Raw genomic sequence first — 16,763 nt, 5'->3', positions numbered from 1 at the left:
CAGTCCTTGGATCTCTTAATTGTCTCTTGGTGATCCCATCCTGTTTTATGACATTAAGTACCATATACATGCCTATTCTCTCAAATTTATACATCCAGCCTGAAAATCTCTCTGATCTCTGGACTCATATATCTAATTCCTTGTTTTTATTCCAGTCTTTTTGAGTTATCATTGACATCTAATACTGTATATGTTTAAGGTGTACAATGTAATGATTTGATATATGTATGTACTGCAAAATGATCACCATAATAGGATTAGTCAACATCCATCACATCATATAGTTAGACTTTTTTTTTTGCTTGTAATGACAGCTCTTAAGATCTAATCCCTTAGCAACTTTCAAATATACCTGAGGGTATTATGCTAAGTGAAGTTAAGTTAGAGAAAGATAAATGTTGTATAATCTCCCTTACACGTGGAATCTAAAAAAGACCAACCTCATAGAAGCAGAGATCAGATTTGTGGTTGCCAGAGGTGGAGTGAGGGTCGTGGAATTAAGCGAAGGTGGTCAAGAGGTACAAACTTCCAGTTATAAGATAAGTTCTGGGGATGTAATTTCCTGTTTTACCAACCCCATTTGGATATTAAATAGAATCTCAGAATTAACTTATTCAAAACAAAACTTCTGATATCCCCCACAAAGTACGTCCCTTCCTGTTTTTCTAATTCAGTAAATGACCACCAATCTGACTATAGTAAATAACTACTGATGATTGGACATAATGAATAACTGATGTTTCCTTAATATGGACCTCCTGACAATAAAGATACTCAAAATACAAGTTACTTAGTTGAAGAGTATTCATGTGTGGATGTTTTAGTAAAGACTATACTTACAAACTTTAAAAACGGTTAAGGGATAGAGAATATTTTCATTACTAATAATTCATTATTGGGTTTTATTTTTCCAATACTAATGCATTCCTTAATTAGTCCACATTTCATTACTTACATATTAAAAAGCCCACAACAAAGATTAAAATATAAACAGAACTAGAAATGACAAAGAGCTAAATATAATTTTAATTAAAACGTGTTACATGTTCAGATGCCAACTGAGGAGTTTGGTTCCCCCCAGTTTCCTGTTTTGTTCCCAGGTTCACTCTGCCTGCATCACCTGTGTTACAGAGCACAGGAAGCCCCGTAGCATTTCTAGCAGTTCTCGACAGTCCCGCACAACTTTCCGTTTAAACTCAGTAGTGAACATTCGTTCTTTGCCTCCCCAGTAGTAATACTGTACTCTAGGAAGTATAACTCTTTAGCGATATATTACAGGTAGAAACAAAAAGAAATTGTACTTTTTCATGTATTTTCTCCATCTATTTAGTCTACGCAGAGAGGAGAAAATTCCATCTCGGACAACAAAACTATGGGAAATTAGGTTAGGGTATTAATATAAGATTTATACCAATGTTGGTATGAGAACACTGATACTGATCAAATAGTGACGTAACTGATGCATTATCCAAGAAGACAGAGTCCGGGTCCTGCAGCGATCTGCATATTCTGTCTTTTGGTTATCGGCAGCCTAAAGGGATACCCTTTACTTTAAGGATAGGAATGCGGATACTACCAGCTGAGATAAAAAAGGCTGCACAGTGAGATAGTTAAAATGACGATCATGAAGAGAAAAAAAGGGAATAGCAGAAAAAATATCCACATCAAAGAACAATAAAGGGCTGGGGAGGAGGAATAAGGAATTTGGGATTAGCAGATACAAACTACTATATATAAAACAGATAAACAACAAGGTCCTACTGTATAGCACAGGGAACTATATTCAATATCTTTTAAAAAAAGAGCAATAAAGGGCAGAATTAAAACTGCAAAAAAAAACCTTATTAATGATTCAGAGAACAAGTAAAAAAAACAAAAAACATTGTGGGAAAACAGTTTTTTTTCTAATTAGAGAGAAAGTGAAATACATGCTGTACAGGGGATGAAAACCCAAACTACATACTATAAACATTTTTAGAGAAAACTAAAGCAAAATAATAGAAATAAAAGCAACAATCCAAGATATAGCCCCCGCCCCCCCAAAAATCTTGGATTGAAATATGACCCTAATTAGGCAGACCCTGATTAAGACCCTAAAAGTACTCTTCTTGTTTCAAGTAAAATAATATTTTGTGAGAAGATCTATACCTAGATGCATTAAGGCAAATTCAGGGTTAACTTTTTTACCACCCTATGAGCATTGAAGTAATTTTGGTTTTTGTTTTTTAATGTTATGTACAAATGGGGAAAAGTCAGATTGGCATCATATCTCACCAGTGCATGAAATTCTAGAAACCAGTGGTACAAGAATTATGTTAAACTGGACTGTTTTGACCTCACTATTATATAAGCAGCCAAACTATCATCCACGTGTGAAGGGAAAACAAAGACGCTGTCAGAAATGCAAGGATTTAGAAGGCAATTCACCCATGTGATCTTCCTTTAAAAATTACCTGAATTAAAATTACAGGCTTTTGAAAAATGAATCAAAACAAACAACTTAAATATAGAAGTTCATGTAATTAAAAACATATGTTAAGAGAAGAAACCTGAAGTTGTATGGTTATAAAAATGCAAATGTCAAAAGTAGTTATTAAAAGAGAAAAACAACATTATAAATGTGAGCTATAAAAAACTAGAAGTCTCAGATTGTCTTCCCAGGTTTAGAAAAACAAAAGAAGAAAACAAGGGTATGCTAAATTTCTCATTTTACAAAGGTAATCAATAGCACAATTTGTTTCTTGATATTTGGTACCAAAGTATTTTTATAATTTAAAAAGAATCATTAAATAAATTTTAAATTTAAAATATTTAAGTTAAAATATGCCTTAAACAAGGTTAGAAATTAGATAAAAATATATGAATGTATACATATATATAATCTTACTTAATATGCAAACAGTGATTACAAATCAATGATTTGAAAAAGTCTCTGTAGTTAACTTAGGCATGTTATAAACAGTTATGTTGCTTTTTTTAAAAATGATGTATGTTCACTAAACTTACTGTGGTAATCATTTCATGATGTATATAAGTCAAGGCATTAAGCTATATACCTTAAACTTATACAGGACTGTATGTCAATTTTGTCTCAATAAAACAGGAAGAAAATGTCTTCATATGGCTGTTTCCATGTTGGCTTTCCGTGAACACTTAGGGAATCATATTTACATTGTAGTGTGGAAGATCTTCCCACAGGATGCTGACATGATGAAGACCAGAGAAGTAACTTTCTTATAACTGAACTGCCTCAGAAATAGGACTGAGGTTACTGAGCCAGAGTGATTTGGCTGGAATATTTCTTAACTTTTGTTCTTCTGTCAGTCCTAATTAATTAGTCAACACCTCAGGTCATTCTGTGAAAGATCTTAACCAAATAACATATGCAGTTAAAATTTTTTTTTAAAAAGGACAAATCTTGGCAAGGAGAAAAGCTGGGTAAAGAATTAATAGAGACAGCAGTAAGACTGATGCCCAGAACACACCATCCTGAAGACTGGATGGAAGATGACTGAGAATTTGGCTCTAAGTTTCCTAGAGGTCAAAGAAAAAATGAAAGATGATTATAACAGTGTCCATAATAAAGAAACCAACTAATGAGTCATAAGAAGCATAGATATTTCTGATACAGAGACTTGAGAGAATTTTCTCCCATGAGTATTCATAAACAGCCTAAAATCCATAATGACATCACAACTGATGCAGTTACCTACTGTAGTGCTTGGACATATGCTTTGGAGTAAGGTGAATACATGATTCAGTCTCCTCATTCAGTGAAAGCAATTCTTTTGCCAGAGCTTGGAGTGGCCCAGATATTTAGCTCTAAGATGATATGGCTTGTTTCAAGGGAAAAGTTAGACCAATCAGTTACAGCATATATGAATGGACTACATATGCGTAGGACCATAAATATTTTCTAATTAAAAATAATCTCTTGTTATTACAAAAGTTGTATATGTACATTGTAGAAAATCAAAAGCCATAGATAAATAAAAGGCAAAGAAGCCATTTTATCCCCTTGCAGAAAAAATGATCATAGTGTATGTTTTGCAAAGAAGTCATATTATGCATAATATTTTGTAAATTCCTTTTTCTGGTTAAATTGTTAGTTAAAATATTTACTTTTTTCATGTTAGTAAAGTTTTATCTCTTCTAATAACCAGTCCATCATCCATCTTTACCAAACTATCCCCCCAAATGTCCTTTATATAACTGCTTTGTTGAAACCAGAATCCAATCCAGGTCCATGCATTAAATCTTGTTATGTTGTTTAAGGTTTGTTAATCTAGAATGGTGCTTTTTATCATGACACTGACTTGCTACAAAATATCTTATCTTCTGGATTTATCTGCCTGTTCTCTTATAGAAAATCACCTATATTTTCTAAGAATTCAAATGAATTCCAATTAAACAATTTTGGCTGGAAAATGTGTATATATATAATTTATATCTATATATCTTTATATGTCTAAATATATACACACACATTAAAAATAAAAGAATACACATCACGAGGTTAACAGTTGGCTATTTAATAGTAGGAAATTTATTATTCCTTGGACTTATTTATATTTTCTAAAATTTGAATAATCACTTTTCAATCCATTCATTCATTCAACAAATATTTATTGAGCACCAAGCATGTGCTAGGTAGGTCCTGAAGAAAAAGCACTCTGCAAAACAGATAAAAATCCTGCCCTTCCACAGTTTTTATTCTTGAAGGGAGAAGTCAGAAAATGAGCAGAACAAATAAGTAATTGATGACTGTTAACAAGATAATTTGTTGTTCGGAGAAAAAGAATGCAGTGAGAGAGGAAAAGGAGTTCTGGAGATATAAAGCTGACACTGCAATCTTTTAAAAGTTGCCACGGGGAGGCCTCACTGAGGTTATACTGAGTAAGGTCTAAAGGAGACGAGAAGACAAAATATGAAGGCCTCTGGTGGGAAAGCGCACTAAACAGAGGGAGCAGCAAAAGCAGAGACTCTTGACGCGGAAGCACTCCTGGCAGCCTTGAGAAACAGAAAAATCAACAAAAGTATATAAAAATGTGTATTCAAAGGTCAGGGTCACAAACATATCACCATGCAGAGACTCAGGGTAGTTTTCTTGAACTCCTCTTTGTCCTATTCAGAATTTTGTTAATTTTCTTAATAGAAATCTATTGCCTATAGTAATATAAAAAAAAAAACCCTAAAAATATCATGTTGAAAATCAGTGTTTAAAATTTGAATACACTATATGCTGAGAGTGATGCAAAAAATTCTAGTGAGCACATATAGTTAATACGTTAGTATTTACTATATGTGCTCATTAGAAAGCATTTGGAAATTGCAAAAAAAAAAAAAAAGGAAGGTTTTTTTTTTTTTAAAGCAGCCATTAGCCCACTAACTTGAGATCTTCTTCCTCTGTCTAGTATCCATAATTCTAAATGACCACTATTTTCACTGATATGTACAGCCATTGATTATCAAGGATAAATATAATTTTAAAAATCTCTAAATCGGTGCATCTCAAAGTGTGGTTCTCAGGTCTCTTGCATCAGAATTAACTGAGAAACTTGCTAAAAATGAAGATTTCCTGGATCACAATCTAGGGCCAGTGGATCTTGGGGTGGAGTCTGGAAACCTGCTTTTTAACATCATTTCCAGATGATTTACATAGCACAGTAAAGCTTGAGAACTACTTACTCAGTTCAACAATAGTAAAGATATTTATCAGATAAACTGCCTCTGGTATCTTCTACTGACCAGATTAATCTCTTAAATTTCAATCATTCCTAAATTTACCTTTCATGTGCTTGGTAGGAAATTATATCTAAGCATCCCCAACATATGTCAAATCCTGATGTTCTTAAAAGCTTAGATGATAAAATAGGTCACAAGTACAGTATTAACCTACGTTAAAATCCTGGATTAGACAGTGAATAGAAAAGAATAAGGTCATTATGGTTGCTCTAGTTTGGACTCACAGAATGACCACTTATACCAGTATGAATTCCCATTTGATCAGCAAAACGAAGGATTATAGGTAAGACCGAGAAGACCAAAACACTAATTCAAAGATGTGGCAAAGTGAATGCAGTTATTTCATCATCCATCTATATACTTAATCTATCATTCATCTAGATATTTATTTTTATACTTCCTACATTTTAACCACCAAAGTGAAAATTATATGGATTTGAATTATGAAATTAGATTTTCAAGGCGCTTGAAGGATTACAGAATCTCTTGACCAGCAATGTGGAAAAGATTTTTAATTTGATCAAAGATGTAATACACTTTTCTTGAACAATAGGATCATTCATATACCCTCAATTAACCATTCTGAGAGACTCAGCCAAAGAGAAATAGAGGAGTGAAATCACATATTTTTCACCCATTAAACTAAGACGTTAAGAGGTAAATATTCCATTGAAAGAGACATTATGAAAGTAAACATGTAAACATTGTCATAAAAAAGATGTAGGATTATTTTTATAATAGGGTATGGCAAAAATAAGTAGCTTTATTTTTATAAATAGGATCATTCCTCCTGAAGGAGGACTTGAGAAGCTATGGCATGAATTGTTCTGTAAACCTAGGATACCTGTCCCCCTTCTAATTAATTTGTTCTGTAAGTTGGATTTTGTATATGAGTTTTTAAAGTAGGGTGGGTCTTTATGCTTATCTGTGTCTGAAAATCAGGATTCTCATTTGGCAGAAACAGTCAGACTGGCATTTTCATGTTCTGGGCCAAGTACTTTTTGGCAAGTACTGAGAAAAACCAACAAAGGAAATCAAATGGATTTAAAGCTTGAAAGCTTTAAGAAATAGCTCGCACAAAGTCACTACATCCAAAATTTCTTTTATATATGCATCCATACATTGATAGGAGGCCGGAAATAAATCCTAAAGTTTGATAAGTGAAGAGTTGTATCAGCTAAGGCAGGACCAGTGCATATATGAGACAGGTTACTAATCTAGTCAACGGGCCACCTGTCAAAAATTATTCCCTTAGTCAACATAAAATTCCCACAAAGATGAACTAATTAATAATGCAAGTGAGATATTGTGTCCAAAAAGCTACTATTGAAATTTAAATGTTTATGAAATGTATCCACAATTGTATTCAATATCTTCAGGAATGAGTTCATTTATTTAGTAGTTTAAGTAAAGTTTCAAAGGTGGAGTTGTATACGAACACTACCAGTTCAAGAGAAGACTAGGTCCAGTGGCACAATGTACCTTCTATCAGTACTTCTCAAGCGTGACCTTGCGTTAGAATCACTCGAGGCTCCTGAAAACACGGATTCCAGGTGCTCCCTCAGATATTCTGATTTCGTAGGGGTGTGGCCTGGAAGTGTGCATTTCTGACATGCTCCCAGGGGATGCTGGTCTAAGATACATGTCAAATAACACCATTCTAGATGGCATCTGGTACCAAAGGGTCAGAAAGTCTAGAAAATAAATGCATCCAACTTCAAAATGTTACCCAATGGTAACCATAATCCAGGCTTCAGATAACAACTTCCAAAAGCTTCTTATTTCTAACATTCAATTGTAGATGTGATGGCTATGTACACTTAAGTACCATTGAGGTGCATTAGGATAAAGAATTTATAAGATAACTGGATCCCCCCAAATCACAGAAGACTTTGCAGAAAAACTTGAATCATATTAATGAGCAAATCAAAAAATTTTACAAATTGTGGGAAAACCCTTTTTAATTAATATTTTAAACAAACTTTCTATATGATGAGACCAAACACATGCAATTTGTTCATTATGTACAATAATCACTTAAAAAATACAAAAGTGATCTAAATCTTAACTACTCAAACTTTTGAATTAGTCACTTGAAGAAACATAATAAAAGAGAGAGGTGATATATTTTTACACCTCTTTAGGGAGCAGCACAATGCTGGGTGTTAGAGCCTGAGGTTCCAGACCAGCTTTCCCATTGAAATTTTCCCAATTTTGAGCAATTTAATTTTTGTGTGTTTAGTGTTAATGGTGTTAGATTGACTGGTCTCTAAGAATCCTTCTAGCTTAAATTCTGAAATGACTCCTTCAAACCTGCTACCATGTTTATCTTAAAAATAAAATTTGCATAACTCTTTTCATTAAGACTCATTCAGAAAGTTTTATCTTAATGGGCCAAAATTAAGTATTACCTACTTCTTATTAACCAACTATTCAATTTTCAGGACTCCATGTGGAGCTGTATTATATTGAAAAATGAAGTTTTTCCAACAGCACATCAAACACGAGTGCTCTGTGTAGTGAGAACTATTTTCTGCTTTCCAATTGGAAAGGTTTTTTGTGTATGAGATATGAAATTGAGCTTATTATACATAATTGCAAATGAGCCTGCCTGAGATACTGGTACATGCTCATAACTTAAAGTGTCAACAACTGGAAGAGAACAACAAATCTGAACATAAAGTAAATTATTTAACAACCTCTGTTATGAGTTCTCCACATCTGAGCATTCAAATTTATAAACCAAATTTTAAATGTTGTAACATCCTCACCGAAGCATGGAAAATTATTTCTTGCATCTTTTGATAAGAGCTTTCCTGAACATGACAGTTATCAATTATCCCTTTAACAGCAAATAACATTGCTGAATTATCTCCTATGATCTTACTGTGCAAGATTTGCCTGTTTCTGTGACACATATATTTCCTAAACTAGAATACAGACTTCCAGAATTTTAGGAGATAATTAGGCTACTAAGTCAATGTTGTAAGTACCTGTAAAGTAATAAAAAGTAAGCCTTTATCATTATTAAAAAAAAAATTATCTCACTCAAGTAGCTGATAATGTGACATCTAGATGCATGTGCCACCCGTGGCTCCAATTCCAGCTTGCTTTTTTTTTTTTTAACAAAGTCTAGCCTATTTCAAGTTATATTTGTCTAGTCATTGAGATCAAGTAAAAACAACCTGAAACTTGTCTCCTCATGCAACAGCCCATGTTTTACCATAAGAAGTTTTGAAATTCTTCTAGTCAGTCATGATGGGATTTTTTTTCTTTCAATACACAAAGGCAAAGGTCAAAGTTGATCATTTTACTGTATTTCTCTACCAATTTTTATAACCGAAGTTACAAGTCCTTCTTGAACAGTTAAGTAACCTCAAGCAAGAGAAAGCTTTTCCTTTAGGATCTGTTTCTCTACAGAGTAAATTCTTTGGGGAATTTCTAAGATTCTCTCCAGGTATCCGTATCTAATTTCTTGCTCATAAATCTCCAAGGAATAGTCTCATCAACAGTGAGAGAATAATCTCCATGTGATTATCACAGAACACAGCATGGTCTTGGAGGTTGAAAAATGCCAGCCACTCTTGGTCTAATGTATGTCTCTCACATGAAAGAAAAGGAGGTGTCAGTTAGTAAGAAATCCCTGCCAATCTCCTAATATGATTTCTATGGATTACAATATTCTCAATAAGATCTCTGTTCCTGAAGACACACTGGAAGCTACATACATGATTTCACTTTAATATTTCAATCTGCTACATGGAATAGATACAAAATACAAGATGAGATAATTCAGCAATTGCAGAAAGTAGTAGTAATGTTTGGATACACACCATTACCATGAATGGCTGGGTAAACACGTTATTCAGTAATCTGGTAAACCATTACCTTTCTTGCATATTAGATCTGACTTTGAATAAATTCTGGAACACAGGAAGGACACGTGAATCCTTCCAAATTGTTTGAATTTCATTTTAGTCTTCATTACAGAGTTTAGGCAAGTAAAATTAGGTAGTATGGAGAACTTGCACATATTTTATTGACAGGGACAGTCTAATCATTCATGTTGGACTTCCAGTATCTACTGGGGCAAAAGAAACAAACAAACAAACATAAAACTGTTCTTACTCTTCTCTGAGCAATATACAAGCTGCTGCAGCTCACCCATGCTCAGGCTAAGGGCTGCAAGGTGGAGTCCACAGAACACAACGACAAAAAACACTCTAGCCCTAGAAGTCCCTCCACTGGGAGCAGAGGAATTTAAAAACATTATTTTCTAAGCTAAATTGATTTGCAGCTTTCTAATATATAGGATTATTGTGTGAGTAGTAACAAAAGTTGTTAGTACAGCAATATTTAATCATTAAAGATAAAAGAATGAAGAATTTCAAACTTTTAAGTAAATATATCTAATTTTTTTTTCAGAGATACCCACAGTTCTTTAAGTATTCCTAGTACTATAAACACAGGGAAAATCAGCTCAATATAAGTAGTAAAATTCAACTAGCCATTTTAATATAGAGTAAGTTTGTGGAGCTCACTTAAGAAGTATATGAGTTTTCCTTCCATGTAGGCCCTTTCAAACAAGCCATTGGTTTATTCCAATTGAGCAAACTTCCCAGGAACTCTCAATGCAATGACCTACACCTAGCATTTGTAACATTAATCTCTAAACAATCCCCTAAAGCACGGTTCCCCACTCTGTTGAATTAACTGACAACTTTTCAAAGGCATTTAATTACTGTATTTAATTTTAGATCACAGAACAGGAAAGACTGTCAGACTGACTTCTCAGATCTCTGCCTTCACACAGGTAAGATGTGATTATGCTCACTTTCTTGCACACTTAGGCCAGTGAGGCAGAATCTCAACAGGATGTAAGAGAGTGCTTTTCTACAGGGGCTGTCCACACCACAAGCCCAGAATCAGCTCCACTAATGCCAGTAAGAGGGAGACAACGTAACACCCAAGACCATGCTGTGTTCTATGATAATCACACCAAGACTATCCTCTCACTGTTGATGAGCCTAGGAGATTTGTGAGCAAGAAATTAGATATGAAAACCTGGAGAGAATCTTTGAAATTCCCCAAAGAATTTACTGTTGGAGAAACAAACCCTAAAGGGAAAGCTTTTTCTCACTTGAGGCGACATAAAATGTTCAAGGAGGACTCGTAATTTCGGTTACAATAATTGGTAGGGAAATGAGGTTCTCCGAAGGGTATCTATTTCTGAAATACTCAGACAATGAAAGAAATGCAATCTCTCTCTTCAAACCATTGTTGGAGACTTTTAAATAAAAAAAATAAGTCAATAAATACATATACAAATGGACATGGAAGTTACAGAACAAGTGTGCTTTATTTTTGATACATGATCCAAGGCATCACTAAACTTCATTCAAATCAATTGCTTTTACTTAATATAGTAAAAAAAAAAAAAAAAAAAGTCAGCTCCAATGCTTGCTCCTTTTAATATCTGCATGCAAAAGAGTAAGTCTGGGTTTGTTAGCTTCTGAAAAATAGCAAAGATTATATTTTTAAGATTCGCTTAGCACACAGTGCGCCTCTGAGATTCAATACTGTCTTTTTTCTGGGATGCGCTTCCCTTTGACCCCAGGGTTCCTTGCCGCAGCCTGAGTACGAAGGCCACCTTGAAGGGGGCGGGGGTCCTTACAGAAGCGCCCGTGGGCACAGGAACGAGAGCGACAATCCAGACTCTAGACGCACAGAGGCTGAATAAGCTTAACACATAAGGCAGTGTCTCCGGTCAGGGCCGCAGGTGACACTCCAGGGGCAGTTCAGACGCGCAAAGGCGGCGGCGGCTTCTGCTGCGTCCCGTCCTCGGCCGGTGAGCGGCGCGGGCGCTCGGGGCCCATCGCCTGCGAAGCCCCACAGGACGCGCGCACGCGGGTCCGCGACCGTCGCGGGGGCGGGCGAGACCCCCCACCCCCAGCCCCGCGACGCCCCATCGCTCGAAGATCGCCCTCCTCCAGCCCGCGTCCCTCGCCCTGCGGCCCGCCGGTCCCTACCTGCAGGACGAGGCGACCGCAGCGGCGGACAGTGGAAGGAGCTGAAGCGGGCGCGACGGCCGGACCCGACCCGCACCGCACCGCCCTCCCCTCCTGCGCCGCGGGCTCCGAGGCTGCGCGGCCGGGCCGCGGGGTCTGAAGGGCGGGGAGGCGGGCTCCGCAAGCCTGGCCGCGCGCGCGGCGCCCCGGGTCCCGCTCCGAGCCCCACGTGACAGCCACACTGGCCGCTGATTGGAGCGCCTGGGGAGAGGCGGAGGCGGCCCCTGACCCCCCGAGACAGTGCGGACCCAGGTGGTTACCTGGCAACCGGGAGTCGGCTCTGAAGACGTGGTTCCCAGGCCCGGGGACAGGCTTCAGCAGAGTTTACAGGGAGGCTGAAAGTGGAGGAAAGAACAGTGAACCGCCAGCGTTCTCACCACCTAACAGATTCCACGCACCGGGTCTGCACTTTCTAGGAAAATGAGTCAAGTATACAGTAAATAAATCACCCCATCTTCTTGAGGAGCCTGAGGGAAGGAGTTGAGCCTCCTTCAGAGGCTAGGCTACACTAGCCTTGATCCTCACCTGGAAGGTGAGTACAGAATGCTGTCTCTTCTGCACTTCGCTATAGTCTGATTGGGCTCAAGAAGCTCTGTGCAAGACTCCTATGAATGTGATTTGTCTCTATTGGTGGATTTGTATGCAGTTAATACACCTGCCCTCAAAGTGTGCAAACTGACATTTTCCTTGTGGAATCTGGTTGAATGGAAATGGCACTGTCATTCATATTTCCTTCTTCGTATCTCTGAAATATCTTCACTACCAATGACCTTTATCAAACACCCAGGAGAAAATAAACCTTCATATACTCGGAATATGTGTTTAATAACATTTACTGAGCTTTAATTATATGTCAGACTCTGAATAGTTAATAAATTTTTTGTTTGTTTTTTTAATAGCATCTTTCAGATCTTTTTAAAAATTTATTTATTTATTTATTTATTCATTTTTGGCTGCCTTGGGTCTTCGTTGCTGCACGGGCTTTCTCTAGTTGCAGTGAGCAGGGGCTACTCTTCGCTGCGGTGCGCGGGCTTCTCACTACGGTGGCTTCTCTTGCTGCGGAGCATGGGCTCTAGGCGCACGGGCTTCAGTAGTTGTAGCACGTGGGCTCAGTAGTTGTGGCTCTTGGGCTCAGTAGTTGTGGCACACGGGCTTAGTTGCTCCATGGCATGTGGGATCTTCCCGGACCAGGGCTCGAACCCGTGTCCCCTGTATCGGCAGGAGAATTCTTAACCACTGCGCCCCCAGGGAAGCCTCTGAATAGTTAGTAAATTATGGTTTACCCCAACCGGCCAACCAGGGAAACTCCCTGGACATAATTCTGACCCTCCTATGCCATACACTTTTTTATTCTGTGCAGACTGTTCCCTACCACGGCACTTAGCATTCTATTTTGCAAATTAAAATTGACTTAAAAGTTCCCTCTCCACATAGACAAACTTGTCAAAAGCTAGAATCAGTTCTTTCAGGTCTGTTCTCTGCATTCTAACGAAGTGCCTGATGAACAGCAGATCTTCAATAAATGTTGGATGGATGGATGGATAAATAAATAAATAAGCACATAATCTACCAGAGAAAGTATAGAGGACAACACCTAAATATATTTGGTGTGTTAAGTCCTAAAATAGGGTTATATAAAAGTTCTGTGAGATAATTTCAGATGAGGGAAGGAGAAAATTTTCTTTGTTTTCAGAGTAACTCTCAAGAAGGGTGATATTTGGACAGGAACTTAAGAAACAAATAGATTTCACCTGTTGGAAAAAAGGACTGGACATACCATGCAGCAGGAACAGCATGGCCAAAAGCACAAAATGGGGGAAATGCGTGATTGATTTAACTAATTTTGGCTTGTTTGCATTCTCTGGAGGAGGTGAAGATGGGTATCTAAAGATAAGAGGGGGGGAGAGAAATTGGCAAAAGATTAAACTGAAAAAATAATAAAACCAGATTTAAGAAGACATTGGACTCCCTAATTAGGTGAGACCTTAGACCTTAACCTCTAAAACCAGAGCTTTTTCTTGAGAAAAGATACCTTACAAATGTTGGGAGTACATAAGGGTGCAGAGAAATGAAAAGCATGATCGAGTAGGGAAAAGATGCTGATGGCCTGAATTAAGATGACGAAAATAAGAATGATGGGGGGGAGATCGAAAGAAACATTTCTGGGAAAATAGACTGTCATTTTCATTTATGACAGATATTTGCTCGGTACAGTGTCAACAATAAACACGAAGAGAAAAAGTTGTCAAAGACACGATGTCTAGCTTGTTCCATCAAAGTCTTTTACAACTAATTGGTTCAAAATTGTTCCAACTCTCCAGTTAAGAATCAGAAAACCAAATGACACATTAGAAATTATCTGGTTATGCATTCACAGTTGAAAGATGAAGGTCTTGAGGCCTGGAAAGTTCTAGAATTTGTCAAGATCCTACAGCTATACTAGCAGCAGAATTGATATCATGATCCCAGACTCCCAATTCAGTACTCTCCTCCCTTTACTGTGATTTGGTTCATAAGTTTTGAAAGGGAGGTTGAAACAATCACAGATACAGTTAGATCCAGAACCCAAAGAAATAGTATAACCTAATTTCTAAGGAAAACATCTTTCTACTGTGATTTTCATTCTTTTATTCAACAAATATTTAATGTGATGCTCTCATCTCACAACCAAAAAAGTCAGACACTCAGGCTGACAGTTTCAGGGCAATCATTAGTTCTTAGCTAGAAGAGGGATTAGGGGAACCAATTGATTCTAGTCAATTAGTCTTCAAGGATAGACATGTTCTGTGAGAGCAGTGGCTTTGAAAAGGTGTTCCAGGCCATTTAATGTGGCAGGTGCATTTTTTGTGGATATTCTAAAAAAAAAAAAAAAGCAACCAGGTAGAAATTCTTGAACTTAAACTTTAGGAAAATTTAGCTAAAAGGGCTTTAGATTCACCTAAGTGAAAAGATTTCTCACACTATTTTTAATGTAAAAATGGTAAGAGAACAGAAATAAGCATGACAAAAAAAGCGACCAAACTGATATGCAGTAAACACGTAGAGAACTAAGTGCTTAGAAACTTACTGTGTATAAAAACACTGGCTGAAACCAGATTACACTGGCTTGAGAGAGACAGCTGTCATAGTTTTCAGGGTTTTAGCAACCCATTGGTGTACAGAGCTCTTATTAAAATTAAGTGATATAAACTTATAATTTTAAAATGTTATTAAAAACAAATAGTCAAAGCTCATCACTTTCTAATTATTTTTAGTATTTTATCTGTGTCTATGCTATTGATGTTATTTATGTCTATTATGTCTATTTATGTCTAAGTCTGCGTGGTGGAAATACTATATAATGTATATTTCTTCCCAACTCTTCATTCCATGATGTGATATTGGATGCTTGAAACTGGCCAAAATCAGTGTATTTACAATCCCCAGATCAGTAAATGCTGCAAATCAGGCCGTGATTCATGGTTTTGTTGACTGTCTAGACCTACACTGTCTAATAAAGTAGCTACTAGCAGCATGTGGGTTTTTTTAATTAATTAAAATTAAAAAGAATGAAAAGTTTAGTTCCTCAGTTGCAGTAGACACATTTCAAGTGCTCAATAGTCAGTGTGGTTAAGTGGCTTCTGTATTAAACAGCACAGGTAAAGAACATCTTCGTTATCATTTTCATTATCACAGGAAGTTCTGTTGGTAAGTGCTGGTTTATTTCCAGAGTCAGAAAACTGTTCCTGGAAAGAGCCAGAGAGTAAACATCAATATTTTAGGCTTTGCAAACAATACAGCCTCCATCTCAACTCAATTCTGCTGTTGTAGCTTGAAAGCAGTCAGACAAGACATAAATAAATAGGTGTGCTGTGTCCCCAAAAAACTTATTTACGAAAACAAGCTGTATTTGACCAAACAAGTTATTTGCCAATCCCTGGTATAAACTTAAGGAAATGATGGAGAAAATATTAATAATGCAATTCAACTGTAAAGTGGGATATGCCTATAGTTATTACAATATAAATAGCAAAAAAATTTGAGGAACACTGCTTCTAATATTCAAAACCTATTATGCAAAGACGTTGGTAAGGTCAACGACTATATAAAAAGCCTTCATTGTTTTGCTTTTGACTCATTAACATAAATGAAAATATCAATCAGCATTAAAGCACTATGTTCATTTGTCTATTGCAACTGTCATTCAGCTACAAATAAAAGAGTTTGGCAAAAATTCTGAAAGAATTCTGTGAAAATCAATTAGCTATATGGAATATAAAATAAAATATTGCATTATTATATGTGACCATGCAATACAACCTTTATCTCAGCAAAATCTGTAATAAACTTGTGTACATATATGTACACATTGTTTTATTCAGAGCACTGGTTGTTAAACATTCATTAGCACACCACTAAAAAGTACTTAAATGTGTCTAAAAATGTGACACATGGTGCATTATGATTCTTGGTGTTTCTAAAGCCATCAATCTATCTATCCATTGATTTGTCTTTATTTCTGTTTATCTTTCATAACCTTGAAAATGTGCCACTCATCTCCAGCTGTAGGAAACATCAAAGATAGATGACCTCAGGTGCTATGCTCTGAATCCACCACCACTGTGTCTGGCCAAAGCCGCACTTTACCATATGTAAATTTTCTCTCAATAATTACTGTTTGATCTTGGCAAATGACTGCCTCCAGTTAATATTACAATATGCCAATAGTTTACCATTGGCCCATCAGACTGAAAGAAAATTAGGTGAATACATTTTTTATTTTAAATGGAAGATGCTTTTTGAACTTATATTTGCAGTGAATATTAGGAGTTAATAGAAACTAGGCAAAATAATTCTTGTTTGCTTGCACAGCTTAGCTTATACCCTTAATTTTACCACGAGCTTATACCCTTAATTTTAAGGGTATAAGCTGAGCTTATACCCTTAATTTTACCATGTTCCTCTTAAATA

General features: G+C 36.5%; 1 protein-coding gene across 8 annotated transcripts in view; it reads right to left on the bottom strand.

Moving 5' to 3' along the window:
• WDR17 (WD repeat domain 17) overlaps window positions 1–11,899 on the bottom strand; it is a 95,825-nt gene extending 83,926 nt beyond the window's left edge. For 4 of the 8 annotated variants that reach the window (XM_082444078.1, XM_082444081.1, XM_082444082.1 and 1 more), the window contains exon 1: window positions 11,775–11,897. The gene's annotated coding sequence lies outside the window, so the exon portion shown is untranslated. Of the gene's footprint in view, window positions 1–11,774 lie in introns of all 8 variants that reach the window. The other 4 variants (XM_082444084.1, XM_082444085.1, XM_082444079.1 and 1 more) reach the window with 3 other exon arrangements.
• Window positions 11,900–16,763: the final 4,864 nt, after the last annotated feature.

Source organism: Balaenoptera physalus (genome assembly GCF_965194825.1).
Source record: "Balaenoptera physalus genome assembly, chromosome: 21".
NCBI lineage: Eukaryota > Metazoa > Chordata > Mammalia > Artiodactyla > Balaenopteridae > Balaenoptera > Balaenoptera physalus.
The sequence above is the reverse complement of the archived record's forward strand: the minus strand, read 5'-3'. Positions and strand labels throughout refer to the sequence as shown.